Here is a 20,734-nt window from a genome sequence, read left to right on the forward strand (position 1 = left end):
TTAAATTTTTATTCATAGAATCCCAAATTTCACATGCTTGCCTAGAAGGATAATATATATCAAATAGATCATTAGATAATGAGCTCAACACATACAATGTGCCTACACACTATATGGGCATTATCCTAAAGTTTTATATTTTCTTCAAAGTTATCTCATCCCTCTACAGGTTTGGGGTTAGACAAATAAAATGGCATTCCTAATAAGTCTAAGGCAAATTAGATCCTCTCTTGCCAATTTTTAAAATATATGCCATGAAACATCTCAACTTTAGACATGTTGGGAAGGGCCTTGGTAGTAAGTAAGCAATGCAGCATCTATGCTAAGATTGTTGGAAAAATTAGTCTAAAAATAGTATGCAAAGAATAAAACAAAGGAAATTTATGGGTTGAGGCAAGCATATCACTACCCTTAAAGTAGATTTTTCACCTTCAATATGGTGAAGAAGGCTCATCGACATCTAACCCCTGGGATACAACAACTCTACCAATGGCATGCACCCACCAATCAAGAAACATTAACAATAGCAACTCAATTAACCTAGACAAAGATGGGGATTGGTTCACACTATAGTGATTGCAAGGAAGGTACACATATTACAAGGATGGTATAGCGATCGTATGAAGGGTACTCAACAATCGAACTTGATCATGTAGAAATGGTGATTCGAGTGAAACAAAAAAAATTTATAAAGGAGAAAAGGAATGGTTGACAAGCAAAGTAAATCAACATTAATTGAAGATGAACTTTGCAATCAACAAATAAACAACATAATAAAGAAATAATATTAAGTGTTGAAATTAACAAATATTAAAACGGATTTGAAGAGGATAATTGTAAGTGGAAAACCAAAAGGTTAATGGGTAAAATAGTAAATCTAGGCTAGAATTGAACTTATATAAGGAGGGGGGGGGGGTTGATCCTCTGCACAATGTATGTGTGTATTGCACCTCATTAAAAGCTTCAAAATCTAGCTCCATGAAAGGAATGGGTCGTGTCTCTCTTAGTATGCACATGGAGGATCCTAGGTGAACACGGTGAACCTTTGTTCACAAGGCCTGAAGGAGTGCTCCCATATTAAAGAAGCTTTCACACTTTTTAAACAATGAATGTGGAACAAGCTACCAAGAACCAGAAGAAGGCTTTCCAAATATTGCCACATAAAATGCCAACAATTTTTACTACTACTCCCATATTTTCCAAGGTTACTATATGAACTACTATAGTTATTCAAATTTTTGAATGGTAGTCATAAGATCTGCCATAGGATATGCTCAATTTATCGAATCAAATTTTCACTCTTTTATTAATTTTTCTATTAGAAGTTGTGCATTTGTAAAGAATTAAGGTTGGGTTTGAAGGGCCAAGTTTGCTATCTAACTTATGTTGCCAATATTTGAATAAGATTGCATAGGATTAATTTACTTTGATTCTATTTAATGATAAAAATGTTATGTATCTCATTACTCTAATATTTTATACAATCATTATTGACTAAACTTTTTTGTACAACTAGTCGGATGCAAAACATTGCATGTGAATAAATTGATTTACATATTTATTAAATTGAAAATAAAATAAATACAAATTTAAATTATGATTGAACAAATATGTGAGTATAAACCCAAATTACTAACTACTCGAATTGATGCTAGAAAACGGAGTATTATCAAGGAATAAAATATGAGAGTAAACCAATATATAGTTACAAATTCTAATTTAAAGCCTACCTAGAGCAAAGCTGATTTGCAATAAGGGAAAAAATCACTTGAAATAAAAGTTTTTTAATAGTTGCCTATTATGTTATATATTAAATTGCAAGTTCCTAACTGTAACTAGTATTTAAATAAGAAAACATTCATTTTCAACTTCTTAAACCTAACCTATAGACTAAAGCCCATATTTCCTTATTAACTGTACAAACATATAATTCATGTCCACCAGTTATCGTAGAATAAATTTAGAAAGCTCTTGTAATGATCGTAAGTATAAAATATGGTGAACATTTCTATAATCACTTTTAGAAACATATTTGCAGCCACTATAACCAACCAATTCAAGAAATTAAACCACCACTTCAGTCCAACTTCGATTCCAAGGATGTCCAGGTGGTAGAAAATGACGATGACACATAAAGCATAACTTCAGTCCATACTTTAAAAATAAGGACCCAACATCCTTATTACACACTAGGCATGTGAAGTATCCTTTTGTGCTCCACCCCGATAGATTGTCATAAGTAGGGAAATGAGTAATTATCCACAATAATGTAGCATGCAGCCAAAATATTTTCCCAGTTTCCATATCAAATGTCTCCACTCTTTTCTTCCATTGTTCTTTCAACTCATCAATTAACAACCTCATGTAAACATCAATATCCTTATCAGGTGCACTCAGTCTAGGAATAAGCAAAGACATGTAAATGAACAGCTCTTTTATACATTGTCATGGTAGCAAATTGTATGAAATCATCATAACTGACCACATGCTATACGGGTTGTTCCAAAAGGATTGAAACCATCTGAAGTAAGGTTAATTCTAATGTTGGGAGGATCACTAGAAAATCACAAATGCATTTTATCAAACTCGGCCCAAGCTTTCGAGTCTATTGGATGGCTAAGGGCGTTTTCTTCTTGAAGATGTTTCTCTTTATGTCATCTCATATCTGTAGTAGTCTTTCTGGACATGTATAATCTTTGAGGCCTCGATATCAATGGATAATATCATAAAATTTTTTGGGGGATCTTTTTACCCTTTTTGTTATTAGTTTTATACTTCGGTTCACAACATTCTAGACACTCGTTTGTACTTTCGAATTCACCATAAAAAAGTGTACAATCATACCTACATGCATGTATTGGAGTGTAACTGAGATCCAAATCACGCATGCATGTCTTCGCCTTATAAAAAGACTTTGGAAGTGTTTCATTATCAGGAAATTTTAGCTTAATTAGCCTTAAATTCTTGTTGAATGCACTCTGAGTTTGACGATGCTTTGTCATTGAATGAACCAACTTTATGAGGAACTCCAATTTTGAGAACTTTTTATAGTTTGGATATATGGTCATTCGTGCACCTCTCATAAGATTAGCAAATGGTTTACCGAATTAATTTAACTGACTAGGATCACAAGGTATGCTATTCAAGAATAGTATGCAACACGTTGTCATCCTCTGTGTCCACTGCATTCCCCCTTTGGAAGTCACCTAACATTTCGATTAACTCATCTGAGCGTGTATCACCACCTCCAATATTGGCCCACTCATCTTCATCTTCATCATCATTGCTTTGAATTATGTAATCTTCCCTGTAAAACACACATCTTGTGTAGCTATTGCCATTCCATAGTCTAATAAATATTTACCAACCAAATCAATGTTTCAAAATCTTAAGTTTTGGAATTTGTTAGAAGGAGGCCTTATTCTACTGGATTTATCAGCACGAGGACGCATGAACTCTATGAAATCATGTACCCCTTTGATGTATTCTAGTAGAAACCTACCCCAAGCCTTCATCCAACTCATATCCATATTCATATTCATTAATTAGCCTATAACATGTTCAAGTAAATGATATCGATTATATTCTCATAATGTTTATGCAGCATGCATCGTGAATCCTAAAATCAACTACCTTTTGTCTAAAAGGTACGGATCCTAACCCGTTCAAGAATGGTGCATTTACTTTGTAGTCAATTGCTCAAATTCCTTTATCATAATCATTCTAAATTTTGGTAGCATCTCCCCATGGTTCCCAAAGTACATGATATGGGGGAAGAGAACATGTTGCTAGTTTTTCATTAAGAACAAATTGTCATGACACCCCACTATGCACCTAGAGAACATAAGTAGAGACACTCTCAAAATATGTAATGAGAATGAACAAAGCGCTAACAATGATAATAATGTAAATACAACTTCCTAAACTGTCCACACATTGGCAAATTCAAGAATAGTTGAAATACAAACATCAATAATCATAAATGAAACAAATAAATAACATATTCCATTGATTATTAATCTAGATAGTATGACTAATAATCAATTGAATATTAATTGATTTGTCTCATATTTACGATAATACATGAACGTATAGTAACAATTCTTGAAAGAGTCTAAGTTTCAATGAACACGTGCATATAATGAATGAAAGCATAAACAAAATATGATTGTTTTTTTTCTTTTAGCTCTATCCAACAGAAGATACTAGCTCGTAGCTGCCCTAGTTTTACATATTCCATCATAAACTAAAAGGAAAGCCTTTGTTTGGGCTATGTTATGATTTAGGTCTATTATGGGCCAACTGCTCTTAGCGTAACCCAATTTTAGTAATTTGGTGATTTGAGGCCCACAGTGGGCTTTGTTTTTAAAGGATAGACTAATGTTACAAATTTTGACTGATTAAAGAACCATTTCAACAAGAACAATTTATTGTCGCTAAAAATATACATACATATAAGTCCATTCAAAATGACATTGTTTTGATGGTTGTTTAAATAGCGCACTTGGGGCTCAAATGAGAATTGTTCATCTCTGTTCCTAGAGCTCTTCCCTTGTATGCCAAAAACAAAACACTACCAATGGTATAAGTTTGGGGAGTAAAGGATGGCACATAGAGCTTTTATTGTAAAGCCATGTGTCTTAAAAAGAAAAGAACTAGAAAGAAACAAGGGAAAACAAAGGATTTTTCCATTTTACAATCAAATCAAAACACTATTAATGGTCTAATCTCATGATGGAAAGGGTGGCACAAGGGTCATTATTGGAAAAATTAAGGCTTTTAAAGAAAATAATTTAAATAAAAGGAGCGAATGAGGCCTTAGACTCTTTTATTTCAAAATTGGAAATTAAAAAAAGGTAAAAGTTGTTTATTTATTATAATTATTTTTTTTAAAGAATCATAGTTGTGGAAATTGACTAAATTTGAATCTCAATGCTTGAAAGATTGATAATTTTGAATGGAAAAATTGGATTCTCCCACCAATTTGAGTAAAATTATGATTCTTGAAAAAAAAAAAATGGACCTTTTGAAAATTTATAAGGGCATCATCATCGACTCTATTGAAAGTAGGGCAAGTGTTTTGAGAAATAAAAGGCAATAATATAAGCTAGCTTGAGCAAGGAAACCCTAAAAAGGACTTCAAGCATAATGTTTTTTATTTATAAGATTTTTCAATTCTATAAATTTGTCCGCATTTTTTCCACATTTTTGGGGTTTATTCGACACCTTATATTTTTGATAATTTTCTATAAGAAATCATTGTTTACATTAAATTATTTTTATGGCTTTGTATAATTTTTAACTTCTTTTGGTTTTTTTAAACATTCCTCAAATATTTTTATTTTATTACATCCATAAAAAATAAAAATAAAAAAGTAATTGGGTCAATTCTAGTCTGAGCAACATGAGGGATGCATGTCACATCAATTTGCACATGTGTAGAGACCTAAAAAATATCATAAGAAAAGAAATTGGAAAAAAAAAATAGATTTTTGGCTGGAGAAGGAGAAAAACCGGCGACAGTTTTTTGGAGAGGAAGAAAACTGGCGATGGTTTTGGGGTTTTACCGTAGGTCAATAACGGATAAATGGTAAATCTTGGCCGGTTAAATAGAAAATCGACAACAGTTTTCTGAGAAATAGAGAAAACTGGCGATGGTTTTCTATGCAGAATGTTTTTAAAAAGGGACCCTGAGAGTTCATTTGAAAAATTAAAACAAACACTCTCTTTCTCTCTCTCTCTAAAAGCCCTACAGCCCTCCCACCAATTTCCTTTGATTCCCACTCCATTAAAGTGGATTGACGATCAGGAACCACTATGAGGTTCCTTGGAAGATTCTCTGCAACCTAAGTGAAGCGAAATTTTAGTTTGGGGTTCCAGGGCACCATCCCAAAATTGAGATAAGGATGTTATTTGGGTGTTTATGGTTGGTTTATTTAATTTATTGAAGGTATAGGTTTAGGATTGTAGATGTGAATGTGATTTTGGGGTTGAGCTAAGAAATTAGGATTTTTTTGAAATACAGGTTTTGGTGCGAACACCACAAGCATGGGCTAAGAATCCTAGTGGGTGTTTCCTCATGAACCCAAGTAAAAATGATAAAAAGTTTATAATTTAGGAAATTATGAGTATGTGCGTTTAGGAGAGATGTGAGTGTGATAATTATTCTGAATATCCAGTTGATTGACAGGGATATATATATATTTGGAATCATGAACGTTGTAGGCATGAGTTAGAAATCAATGAACAAGTTCAGTTAGCCAGGTAAGGGAAATATGTTATGCTAGTAATTTTAGGAATTTTTACTAGTAAAATATAAGTATTTTATGATATGAATTCTGGATGTTTTATGATATAAAATTATGTGTTTTCAAGAAAATTATATAGATTATAAACTATCTTTATTATTAAAAATATACAGGTTATAGTACATGGATTTAAATACAGGTTATATGGGTTTTATTTATTTAATTGTGTGGCATGAGTGCATATCAATTTAGTACAGATTTTTCACGACTTTCAAAGAATCATCATTTACAGAATACCATGATATTCAGATTGTCGCGACGTCCCAGAGCATATGTGCCCCGAGGTCGGCGAAATAAAAATTATTTTATATTTTTCAGAAAAAAAAACAGGAATATTGGAGTCGTCACTAGCCTTTTAGTGTGGTTAGAATACTTGATTACTACCCAATTGAGGGTAGAATCGGTCTGCATTACTAAAGTTGGGATCGGGAGTCCGATTACGCGAGGAGAAGGTACGAGCACCCCCTACGCACTCGTTCTTACGAACGGTAACTAATTAATTATAAAATTATCCCAAATTTAATTTAATAGATCTTTCAAGTTACTCTTTTTTAGTGAATTTTTAAAATGCTCATTTAAAGAAATAAATCACATAATATATATGCTATATATTCCTTTAAAACTAAGGGTACGCGAAACCCGAAAGCTCATGCCCTCTCATTAAAATCATAGGGAAGAAAATCAATAAAATATTTAAGACATAGACTCCCAAATTTTGAAATTGTATAGAATTTTTTATAAGAAAATACTAGTATGGGAGGTTTTTGGAACTCAAATGGTGTCAAAAAAATTATTTACAAGTTTCAAAATATTTTTCTTGGCCTTTTCTATTTTTATTTTTTTTTATTTTTCAACATTTTGCTAAATTTTGAAATAACAAAAAGACAATTAGTGAGAGTCAAATCAAAAATATTTTTAGAATTTTCTCCTAATTTTCTATTTTTTTATGATTTTCTGTATTTTAATGAAATTTCAAATAGCTAATGAAGAAAATAGTATAATATACTAATACTATATATCATAACACGTAAATATTATATATCATAATAGTAAACTAGCTTTATACATAATAATGATACCCTAATAATAAACTACCATAATAAATAATAATTATAATAATATCTTAATAATAAACTATCATATTACTGATGAGAATGATAAACCAAAACCCTAAATGTACAATATAACAACAAAATAATAAATCCTAAATATGAACAAATATACATTGAATAAACCACAATAACCACAATGAAAAACCCTAAATATGAATATTAAACATTAAATATAACAAAGATGATAAAAAAGAAAAAAAAAATCCTAGTATGAATATTAAATTTTGATGGGTGGAGAGGAGCACTCAGTCACTGGCTGTGACTGAAACTCAGTGAGGATAAATACCAAACAAGTATATTTCAATCTGAAAATAATACAGAGGAATTAAAATCTCTCTCACGGCTCACTGGCTAATCTCTCTCACACACCACATTTTGCTCACATTTACTCACACACAACTCAGCTATTTATAGTAATTATAGAAATCAACTAATCAACAATGGTGGGTGCAAATCTTCAATAGCGGTGGGCTGGTAGGTGGAGTAGGTTGCCTGCAAATCTCCAATGTCCACAACGGTGGGCTGCCGGTCTTCAATGGAGGTGGGCTGCCGGTCTTCAAGTTTAATCTTCAACATCCCCCCTTAAACTTGACTCTCCTAATTTTGTCATTCCGAGCATTGTCTTCAGTCTTACAAAAATATCATGTCTGAGTGGTTTTGTGAAAATGTCAGCAATCTGATCATACGTTCTGCAAGATATCAATTTCATTTCTTTCTTCTTGACATGCTCCCTGATAAAATGATACCGAGTATCAATATGTTTACTTCTTTCATGGTAAACTGGATTTTTCGCAAGTGCAATCGCTGATCGGTTGTCGATGAAAACTTCTGTGGGGTTACCTTCAAGAAATCCCAGATACTTCAGTACATTCCTAATCCATATACCATGACAAACAGCCGAGCTGGCAGCAACATACTCAGCTTCACATGATGACAACGTTACGATGGGTTGCTTCTTTGAAGACCATGTAAACGCTGTATCTCCCATGAAAAATGTGAATCCAGTTGTGCTTTTTCTTTCATCAAGATCTCTTCCCCAATCGCTATCTGAATAGCCAATAAGTCTGCAATTACCTCTTGATGAATAAAACATACCATCAGTGATGGTACCTTTGACATATCGAAGTATTCTTTTCGCTGCATTCAGGTGGGACTGGTCAGGAGTCTCCATGTACCTGCTGACAAGTCCAACTCCGTAGAGTATATCTGGTCTGGTGCACGTCAAATACCTCAAGCTTCCAACCAGACTCTTAAAATATGTGGGGTCAACATCTCCTTGCTCATTCTTTCTCAACTCCAATCCTGTTTCAACTGGAGTTGTCACTGGGTTGCATTTGTCCATCCCAAACTTCTTCAATACTTCTTTTGCATAGTGGCTCTGGGAGATGAAAATTCCTTTCTCGCTTTGCACGACTTCTATGCCAAGAAAATGAGCCATCTGGCCAATATCTGTCATTTCGAATTCTTTGACCATGCTCCTTTTGAAAGCGGCAAACATCTCTGGATTGTTGCCGGTGAAGATCAGATCATCAACATATAGGCAGGCTATGAGCATGCTTCCATCTGTCTCCATCTTTATATATAGCGCATGCTCGTAGGGACACTTCTCAAATCCATTCTTCTAGAAGTAGTCATCAATCCTCATGTTCCACGCACGAGGTGCTTGCTTCAAGCCATAGAGTGCTTTCTTCAACTTGTACACTCTATCTTCTTTGCCCTTCTTTACATATCCAGGTGGTTGATCGATATAAATCTCTTCTTCCAGAAAACCGTTCAGAAAAGCTGATTTCACGTCTAGCTGGTAAATCTTCCATCTATTTTGTGCTGAAAGTGAAATAAGTAATCTGATGGTTTCAAGTCTAGCAACCGGGGCAAAGATTTCTCCATAATCAATCCCTTCTTTTTGCTTGTAGCCTTTGACGACAAGTCTTGCTTTATATCTCTGAACTTCTCCTTGAGCATTCTTTTTGGTCTTATAGACCCATTTCACACCAATGGTTTTGCGGCCCTTCGGGAGATTTGTCAACTCCCAAGTTTTGTTCTTCTCGATGGATTGAATCTCCTCATCCATCGCTTTTCTCCATTTGTCTTCTTCGTTAGCTTCCTCAAAGCTAACCGGGTCGCTGGTTAACAATAGACAGTAAAGAGTAACATACTCTTCAATTGGTTCTGTAGTTTCATACAGGTCGGCTAGATTTCGAGCTCCTCTAGGTCTCATGTCTGAGATTTCACGCTCAATTGGTGATGGAGCTTCATTCCTCTGTGGTGAACCATGTGGAGGTGTCTGCAGCTCAGGAATTTGTGGCTCGATAGCCACTTCTCTTGTCTGTGTAGGTTCTTCTACTTCAAGTGTCAATTCCGCATCTTTGGAACATTCAACCTGGTCCCATTTCCAGGATTCATTTTCTTCAAAGATGACATCCCGACTGTGAAAGACTTTCTTGTTGATGGGATTGTAGAGTCGATATCCCATGGTGCTATCGCCATATCCTACAAGGATACACTTCTCTCCTTTATCATCTAGCTTTGTCCTTCTTGCTTCTGGGATCTTGGCGTAGGCTATGGAGCCAAACACCCTAAGATGACTCACACTGGGCTTGTGAGTACTCCAGGCTTCATATGGTGTCTTTGTATCAAGACTCTTCGTCGGACACCTATTGAGCAGATAGACTGCACATAACACTGCTTCTGCCCAAAAACTCTTGGGCACATTCTTATCCTTTAACATGCTTCTAGCCATGTTAAGGATTGTGCGGTTCTTCCTTTCAGCTACACCATTCAACTGGGGAGTGTATGATGGTGTGAACTGTTTCTGAATTCCTTGTTGTCTAAGGAATTCCAGGAAAGCTTCGTCTTTGTACTCTCCTCCTTGATCTGACCGGAGTGACTTGATACGGAAGCCACTCTGTTTCTCCACAAGAGTTTTGAACTCTTTGAACTTATCGAATACCTCTGACTTCCTTTTCAAGAAGTAGACCCAGGTCTTCCTACTGTAGTCGTCGATGAAGGTGAGGAAGTATCGATTCTGTCCATTCGAAAATGGTCTTAATGGACCACACACATCTGTGTGTATTAGCTGGAGCGGCATGGTTGATCTCCAGTCGGTTTGCTTTCCAAAGCTGTTTCTGTGTTGTTTGCTCAAAATACAGCTTTCACATATCACATTTGGATGATGGATATTTGGTAAGCCCTTCACCATCTTCTTGCTTCCCAATTGTTTCAAACTTTCAAAGTTTAGATGCCCATACCTTAGATGCCATAGCCAGTCTTTGTCTTTGATGATGGCGCTCAAACACCTTGGCGTATCATGTTGGATGGCGAGCGGAAACATTCGATTCTTTGTCATTTGAACTCGAGTAACAAGCTTTCCTCGAGCATCTATTATCACCATCTGCTTATCACTGAGGCTAATTCGATAGCCTCTCTCCACGAGCTGTCCGAGACTAAGTATATTAGTCTTCATGGCTGGCACATAGTAGACGTTGGAGATGTAAGCATGATCTCCGGACTTTTGTTTGATCAAAACATCTCCTCTCCCTTGGACTGAGATTTTTGAATCATCTCCGAAAGAGATCTCCCCTTGAACTTTCTCATCAAGTTCAAAAAATAGGTTCTTTCTGCCAGTCATATGATTGCTGGCTCCAGAATCAAGGTACCAAACACTCTGGTCCTGAGGAGTTGCATTGTGTGCCATCAGCATCAATGACTCTCCATTTGCATGATCTGTTTCGGCAAGGTTGGCCTCCTCACTAACCTTTTCGTGTTGTCGCCCCCAACACTCATTGCTATAGTGTCCATACTTGTGACAATTATAGCATTGAATGTTTCTTTTATCTTCATTCGAACGATTTTTGTATCCTCCCCTTCTTCCTTGTCCTCTGCCTCGTGGGATATAGTTCTGTTGATTTCGTCCTCCTCTAGTGGGACCTCTTCTGTCTCTGCCACCTTCTCTGGAATTAAAATTTCCAGAATTTCTTCCACGAGATCCTCGGTCTCGTCCTCTTCCTTGCTGTGACGTCCCCCCTTTGTCGTATCTATCTGTAGTGAGGGACAACTTCGTTTGGAGAGCTTGCTCCAGTGCTTTATCATCACTTCTTCTATTGACTTTTTGCTCATGGGCTTGGAGTGAGCCCACAAGTTCTTCTACAGACATTGTTTCCAAGTCTTTTGTTTCTTCTAGGGTCACAGCTATATAATCATATTTTGGATCTAAAGATCGCAAAATTTTTTCACAAATTCTCTCGTCATTGAGAATTTCTCCATTTCTTCTTAATTGATTTGATACTACCATTACTCGTGTATAGTAGTCTGAAATGGATTCAGTAGACTTCATTTTAAGAGATTCGAACTCACCTCGCAATGTCTGAAGACGAATCTTTTTTACTTTATCTGCACCTTTGTGTGTTCGATGGAGAGAGTCCCAGACTTCTTTAGATGTCTTCGCGGAGGCAATGATTTCGAACGTGGCCTCATCAAGGCCTTGGTAGATTATGGATTTTGCCTTGCAATCTTTCTTTCGATCGACTCGCAAGGTCGTTCTTTGAGCTTCGGGCATAGCTGCTTCGGCTTCTTTTGATGGGCTTTCTCTGTACCCATCTTCAACGATATCCATGACATCCTGAGAACCTAGAAGGGCTCTCATTTGAATCGACCAGTTGTCATAATTCTCTCGGGTCAATTTTGGAATGACCGATTGGATAGTACCGTTAGCCATCGAATTTAATATATAAAAAATAGAGAAATGGGGGCTGATTTCGGTAAATCTAATGCCACCAATAAATTCAGAAGATTGAAAAACCTTAGGAACCGGTTTTGGTTTGCAAAGAACCGGTCTAAAAATCACCGAACCGGCTATAGGAAATTCTGGTGAATTTTTAAACTAACCGGTTCAACTTAACGGCCGCTTAACGGCGTTAACTGTTCCGTTACCCCACGTGGCGTCCTCTGCGCGTGCCGCGTGTCGCTGCTGGGAGCGGGTCGGATGCGGGTCAAGGCGCGGGTACGGATCCGGGTTGCTGGTCGCTGGGCCGGGTTGCGGGTCGCTGTCCGGGTCGGATCTCACCAATCGGGCGAAGAAGACGCGTGCAGGAGCGTGAGGCGCGTGTCGCCGTCTGCCGGAGTCTTCGTCGGCGCGTGCAGCGCGTGGGTAGAGCGCTGTCTTCGTGGGAGGCGCGTGGGAGCGCGTGTAGACTCTCCCAGTGTCCGTTTGAGAGGTGGTTTTCACCGTTGGAATCGTCTTGAATCGAATTGCACAATGGCAGGCTCAATTTGATATTTGGAGCAACTTCAAAACTGAGAAGAAACTTGAATTTCTTCTCTGTTCACCTCTGTTTGGTGAATTCCGGCGTACCTGGACGCTCTGATACCACTGATGGGTGGAGAGGAGCACTCAGTCACTGGCTGTGACTGAAACTCAGTGAGGATAAATACCAAACAAGTATATTTCAATCTGAAAATAATACAGAGGAATTAAAATCTCTCTCACGGCTCACTGGCTAATCTCTCTCACACACCACATTTTGCTCACATTTACTCACACACAACTCAGCTATTTATAGTAATTATAGAAATCAACTAATCAACAATGGTGGGTGCAAATCTTCAATAGCGGTGGGCTGGTAGGTGGAGTAGGTTGCCTGCAAATCTCCAATGTCCACAACGGTGGGCTGCCGGTCTTCAATGGAGGTGGGCTGCCGGTCTTCAAGTTTAATCTTCAACAAATTTAACAATCACGATAACCACCTTAAATATGCACACATATACATTAAATATAACAACAATGAAAAAACCTATAAATGTAACGCGACGTCAAAAACACATAACCTAAAACACACAACAATAATGAAAAATTTTGCATAATAAATATAAAAAATACGTAATAATAATAATAATAATAATAATAATAATAATAATAATAAAACAACTTTAGCAATATTATACCACCAATACATACTAGTAATAAAAAAAAAAAAAAAGAACTCTATATATAACATGAATACAGCACATGCAAACAAAAAAAAAAAAAACTGAATTTTGATACACTAAAAATAATAATAAAGCATGTGTGTGTTGGCAATGTGTGTGTGTTTGTTGGTTTACTGTGTGTGTGCGTGTGTTTGTGTGTGTGCAGGGGGGCTTACAGAGGGGGTACCACCGGAGTTGGGGAGTGTCGTCCGGCGGTGCAGGTGAGGTCTTGGCCGGGAGACGGTGACGGCAATGGAGACGGCGGCGGAGCGGGCGACGGCGTGGCGGCTGGTGGCTGCTATTCCGAGAGGTGTTGCAGGAAGTTGCTGCGTTGGCCGGAGAAGTTGATGGCCAGAGAAGAATACCGGTGTAGCAGCGGCTGTCTGGTGGTGGCTCTAGTGGTGGCTGGGAACAGAGGTTGCAGCAGCTGAAGCAGGTTCGGCAGTGGAGGAGTTTGCTGGAGCAGCTGCAAGGTTCACGGCAGCAGGTGGCTTCTGGTGGTTGGCTACCGGAGATGGGAGAACAGTGAGGGTGGTGGTTGTAGGTGAGGCCGTGAGGGGCTGAACAGAGGGAAGATGGAAGATGGGGGGCTCGAGAGAGAAGATGAGGGTGAGAGAGGAAAGGGAAGAGAGGGCTCTGCGGGGGCTGATGGAGAGAACCAGAGAAATGAGAGGATTGTTTCCCTCTCCCCCACCCCACCACCCCCACCCCCCCCCCCCCCCCCCCCCCCCCCCCGGGGACGTTGCCCTGTGCGAGCTCCCCTACCTTTATAAAAAAATTTGAAAACCCTACCTCTTCGGCCCCCTTCTTTTCTTTTTTCTTTTTTCTTTTTTCTTTTTTCTTTTTTTTTTATACTTTTATGGCAATAATAATAATAATAATAATAAGGTTTGAAAATAATGATAATACTAATAAAAATAGAGATAGCAAAGATAATTATAGTAAAGTAATAATAAAATAGAAATAATAAGAATGATAAAAATAATAATAGTAAAGTAACAATAATAAAATAATAATAATAATAATAATAATATAGTAACCCCTTTTTTTACATTTGGTTCGGGCAAAAATAGGGTGTCTACACAGATTTTATAATTATTTAGATCAACTTTTTTCAATTATTACAATTTATTCAAATCAAATATTATAGTTATTTAGATCAGCTTTTTCAGTTATTACAGTTGAACTAGAAACATGGTAAAATAGTAAGAAATAAATAAATATATATATATATATATAAATAGTATTATATATAGTATCAGACCCTAATGGATCATATCAGCTTTTAGAGTATGGTACTATAATTATTTCAGTTCAAAGTGCAATCACGTACCTCAGATAGTGTGTGGAATTTATCAGTAGTCAATCGTGCTTAGGGAGAGCTTGCAGACTCTTCGATAGTTCGGGTTAAGGTGGCCGATCTTACCAGGGAGATTTCAGTTAACTTATCCTGGTAGGTCAACTAGTGTTAACTCCCACTTACGAGCCGCACAACCCTGTCATAAGGGGTCAAATCATGACTTACAGTTAACCATCCAAGGAAGTTTTCACAGTTATGTATATATAGATTTATAGAAAACAACAGATATACCTACAGATACTAAAAGTTTGATTATATGTAAAATTCAGTGACTGTTGAATTTTAAGCTACATAAGTGTGAGTTTTATTATATATTATGTTTCATGTAAACTTAGTTTCAGTTGATTAAAAATATATTCTTCATGTAAACTCAATTGTCACGCACTGGTAATAACATATTTCATCTTAATGAGAGTTGTCTCATCCTAGTAAATTAACACATTTCGGGTAATCCAGCTAGACGAGCAGATCAGATTCAGAGATAGAGGGGACATGTGTACCGCCCTGTCTGAAGGGTAAGTGTTTTTTAGGGATGTATTTATTAGTAGTTTCTAGGAGATCTGGTGGAGGATTTTTGAGAAGATGTGTCTGTATATATGTTTTGGGAGAATACTAAATTCTAGTATTGTAATTATGTTTATACGATTTTATGTTTTCCGCTGCATAGGTGTCTAATCTTATGAACAAGATTTCCTCGGTGCCACTTTGGGATCAAGATGTTATAGTAGATTTTATTAAGGGTCTCAGAGTAACATAGTTTTACAGCTTTTATGTATATATATGTAAAAAAATAGTATGAATTTTTGGGTCATTATAGTTTGGTATCAGAGTCTAGGTTGCTTGGTTTTGTAGATTCTAGTGTACAATGGAAAACAATACCAAAATATAAGAATGAAATTTTGAGAAGGATAGAAATTGGGATAGAACATAATTTCAATGAGTTAATATTGGGAAATTAAAATGAGAATTTAGGGTTCTGTTTTGCAGTTTGGAAGCAGAAACTTTGGGGTGGTTTGTAGATTTTCTTGGGGTGACGATTTCAGGAAAACCATAATAAACTATTGTTGGTTTTTATTTTCATATGGTAGGGCTAGACCTTAAATTAGTAATAGGTGGTATGAGGATATCTTAGTTAGATAAATGTATTAGTTATAATATGAAGATAGGGCCCTTAGACTATGTTTATTTTCTTTTCAGAATGGACCCTCGGAACAGCAACAGAAATGTTGGAAATAGTGGCAACGTAGGGGCTTTCAGCATGGGTGGCAGTGACTTTGAACAGATGCTGCATAGTGCAGGCCAACAAGTCATGACGGGTATTATGCAGAACTTTAGGGGACAAGATTGCCCACTATTTGATTCAGGTTGTTCTATCGAGCGATTTACTTGTATGAATCCCCTGACTTTTACTGAAGGAGCCGATGCAATCGTTGCGAAGGAATGGATCAAAGAGATGGAGGATATATTGGCAAGCCTCTGTTGTGCAGATGAGGAGAAGGTTTTGTATATTGTTTTTAAAATGGCTGGGGAGGCCAAGCATTAGTGGATGTCGGTGAAGCTACTCGAGGAACAAAGGCCAAATTCAACAACCCTGACATGGAACCATTTTAAAGAAATTTTCTATGATCAATATATTCACTCTTCCACTAGAGATGTCCAGTCAGAGGAGTTTATAAACTTGAACTAGAGGAAAAAGCTTATGCCTCCTGGATTTTAGGTAGGTAACAATTAGGGGCCTTGAGAAGGCATGGGGGTAGTGGAAGTCAAAGATAGGGAATGGGAGATCGGAATGAGCTGGGTAATCCATCATGCCCTCCTTGTTCAAGGTGTTACGAGAGACATTCAGGAGAGTGCCGAGTTAGAAGGAATGTTTGCAACCGATGTGGTAGATCGGGTCATGAATCACGAGATTGTCGCATGCAGTATAGTTCAGCTCCTACTCCCAAACCATTCTAGGATAATATCCAGGCACCCGAGGAGACCAACAGGGAAATACCACGCAGGCGCGAGTTTATGCATTAATTCTGGGAGACGCTAAGGTTGCCGGAGACATTGAGACAGGTATTCTTATTGTTTTACCATATAAAGTTGTTGTTTTATTTGACTCTGATGTCACCCATTCTTTTGGTTCGTCAGGATATGCTAATTATCTGGGGTTGAGATACAGTTGTTAGATGTTGATTTTCCAGTAGCCACGCTGACTAGATCAGTAGTAAGGTGTATGAGGGTACTTAAAAACTATCCAATGGGCATTCAGGAGAAAGAATTACCAGCCGAACTCGTGGTATTAAACATGCAAGGGTTTGATGTGATATTGGGTATGGACTGACTGGAAGCTAATTATACCAGCATTGATTGCCATAAAAAAGAAGTGATTTTCATACCCCCGAGTGAGCAAGATTCGTAGGATCACGTGTGCGCACCTTGCCACAGTTAGTGTCGACTATTCAGGTGAGGTGACTGCTTCAGGGTGGTTGCCAGTGGTATATTGTTTATATAAAGGAAATGTCAAAGAACAAATTGAGACAAGTTGATATTCTAGTAGTCATAGAATTTCTAGATATTTTTCCAGAGGAATTACCTGGTTTACCATCAGATCGAGAGATTGAGTTTGTCGTAGATCTACTACCAGGGTCAGCACCGATATCTAAAGCACCCTACAAAATGGCTCCAACTGAACTGAAAGAATTGAAAGACCAGTTGCAGGAGTTGTTGGATAAAGGATTTATCAGACCTAGCGTGTCGCCTTGGGGAGCACCAGTCCTGTTTATAAAGAAGAAATACGGGACTATAAGGATGTGCATTGATTATAGAGAGATAAATAAAGTGACAACCAAGAATAAATATCCTCTTCCCAGAATTTATGATTTATATGATCAGCTCTAGGGGACCGAGGTCTACTCCAAGATTGACCTTTGGTCGGGAGATCACTAGGTGAAAGTTAAAGCATAGGATGTTTAAAAGACAGCTTTCCGAACCCGGTATGGCCATTATGAGTTTTTGGTCATGTTATTTGGGCTGACAAATGCTCTTGCTATAATCATGAATTTGATGAATAGAGTTTTTCATCAGTATTTGGACCAGTTTGTAGTGGTTTTCATTGATGATATATTGGTTTATTTGAGGAGTTTCGAGAAATATGAAATACACTTAAAGCTGGTACTTCAGACATTCAAATAAAGGGAGTAATATGCCAAATTTAAGAAGTGTGAATTCTAGTTAGAGAAAGTGGCATTCTTTGGGCGTGTCATAATCGGGGATGGAATCTCAGTGGATCCTAGCAAGATAGGAGCAGTAGTAAATTAGGCTAGACTGAAGAATGTACAAGAGATCAGAAGTTTTTTGGTAGTAGCCAGATAATATCATCAGTTCGTAAAGGGATTCTCTAGGTTGTCAAGGCCTCTAATGAAACTAACTAGGAAGAATGCTAGGTTCAAGTGGAATGATGAATATGAGCAGAGTTTCTACGAATTGAAGCAGCAGCTCGTTACTACACCAGTATTGACTATTCCATCGGGAGAGGGCGGATATATAATTTACAGTGATGCGCCACTGAAGGGGCTCGGTTGTGTGTTGATGCAGCATGGGAGAGAGTTGTTGAATTTGCCTCTAGAAAGTTGAAAGAATATGGAAAGAATTACCCTACTCATGATTTGAAGTTGTAGTAGTAGTTTATACACTTAAAATTTGGAGGCATTATTTGTATAGAGAGAGATATGGAATATTTTCTGATCATGAAAGTTTAAAATAATTCTTCACACAGAAATAAGGGATAAAGGAGGTGGCTTGAGCTGATTAAAGACTACGATTGTACCATCAATTACCACCCATGGAAGGATAACGTGCTAGCTGATGCGTTGGGCCGTAAATCAAGGAGCACGTCTATATCGTCGATAATAATTGCACATTAGATTAGAAAGGATTTGGAAAGACTCGGGGTAGAACTAGAAGAGGATGATCACCACGCATTGATTTCCAGCCTTGTGTTACATCCTACCTTGTAGGAGAGAATTAAAACTACTCAGGGGGAGGAGTTCAGTATTTCAGATGATGGAGCTCTGAGGTTCCATACCAGGTTGTGTGTACCTGCAGATGCTGAGATTGGGAGAGCTATTCTAGAGGGGGCACATAGATCCCTTTACTTAGTGCAACCAGGAAGTACTAAAATGTATCGAAACCTCCATAAGTCATTATGGTGGAGCAGTATGAAGAAGGAGATAGCTGAGTTTATGGAGTAGTGTTTGACGTGCCAGTAGGTAAAAGCTGAGCACTAGAGACCGGTAAGACAGTTGCAGCCACTCCACATCCCTGAGTGGAAGTGGGATCATATGTCTATGGATTTCTTTATAGGGTTACCACCGGCGTTGCATGGACAGAATGCTAATTAGTTGATCGTTGATCGATTGACGAAGACCATTCATTTTCTCCCTATTAAAGTCAACTATTCTATGAATAGAGTGGCAGAGTTATATCTTCAGGAGATAGTTCAATCCCATGGTGTGCTAATATCCATAGTTTTAGACTGAGTCAGTTCAATCCCATGGTGTGCTAATATCCATAGTTTTAGACTGAGTCCCATGATTTACATCGCGATCCATAGTTTTAGACTGAGTCCCATGATTTACATCGCGATTCTGGAGAAGTTTGGAGGAAGCTTTGGGGTCTTAGTTAGCATTCAACACAGTCTTCCATCCTTAGACCGATAGGCAAACGGAGAGGACGATCCAGATACTTGAGGATATGCTACGAGCATATGTACTAGATTTCGAGGGTTATTGGATGTAATATATGTCGTTGATTGAATTCGCGTATAATAACAGCTACCAAGCCAGCATCGAGACGGCATCTTATGAGGCATTATATGGTAGGAGGTGTCGTTCTCCACTATACTAGAATAAAATGGGTGAGAGGTGAGTTTTAGGACTAGAGTTAGTGCAGTAGGCCTACGATAAAGTTCGACTTATTACAGACATAATCAGTGCAGTTCAGAGTCGGCAGAAAAGTTACGCAGATAACAACCTGCTAAATTTTTTTTAAAAAAAAAAATACACATATATACTAAAGTTTACACTGCTCTGATACCTTCTAATATAAATCTAACTATCAACCGAAGAAGCGAGAAGCTGAATTCACATATACACAATCATATATATATATATATATATATATATATATATATATATATATATATATATATATATTTACAATGCTAGAGTGCTAGGTTATTCTCAAAATACACATACATAACCGAGTTAGGCTACACAACAGTACTCCTTTCCCAAAAAGACTCACCCTACTGACAGGGCAGCACTGTAGCCTCTCTACTTGCGAGCCTGATCTGCTCACTTAACTGGATCACCTAAAAAATGTCAATTTATTGGGATGAGACAACGCTCAGTAAGACGAAATATGCTATTACTAGTGTGTGGCAAGTGAGCTACATGCTTGTAAAATCTGTTTTAGGAAATTACCATAAATAACACAACTGAATAAAACATATATACCTGCTGTAGACACCCCATTTTTACCCAGGCCCAATATATGTATTACTATTATTATTATTATTGTTATTTTGTTATTATTATTATTATTTTATTTATTCTTATTATTATTATTATTATTATTATTATTATTATTATTATTAATTTTCACTAATATTATTATTATTATTATTATTATAATTATTATTATTTTATTTAATAATATAATTATTATTTTTAATTAGTATTATTAATATTACTTTTATTTTTATTTTTTACGTCTATTTTATTATTATTATTATTCATTATTTTCATTATTATTTTTAATTTTTATTAGTATTTTTATTACTATTATTACTATTATTTTATTTATTACTATTATTATTATTATTATTTTTCATTAATATTATTATTATTACTTTTATTTTTATTTTTATTTATATTGTTTATTATTATTATTATTATTAATTATTTTCATTATTATTGACATTATTTTTAATTATTATTATT

This window comes from Malania oleifera, chromosome 1, assembly GCF_029873635.1.
Source record: "Malania oleifera isolate guangnan ecotype guangnan chromosome 1, ASM2987363v1, whole genome shotgun sequence".
NCBI lineage: Eukaryota > Viridiplantae > Streptophyta > Magnoliopsida > Santalales > Ximeniaceae > Malania > Malania oleifera.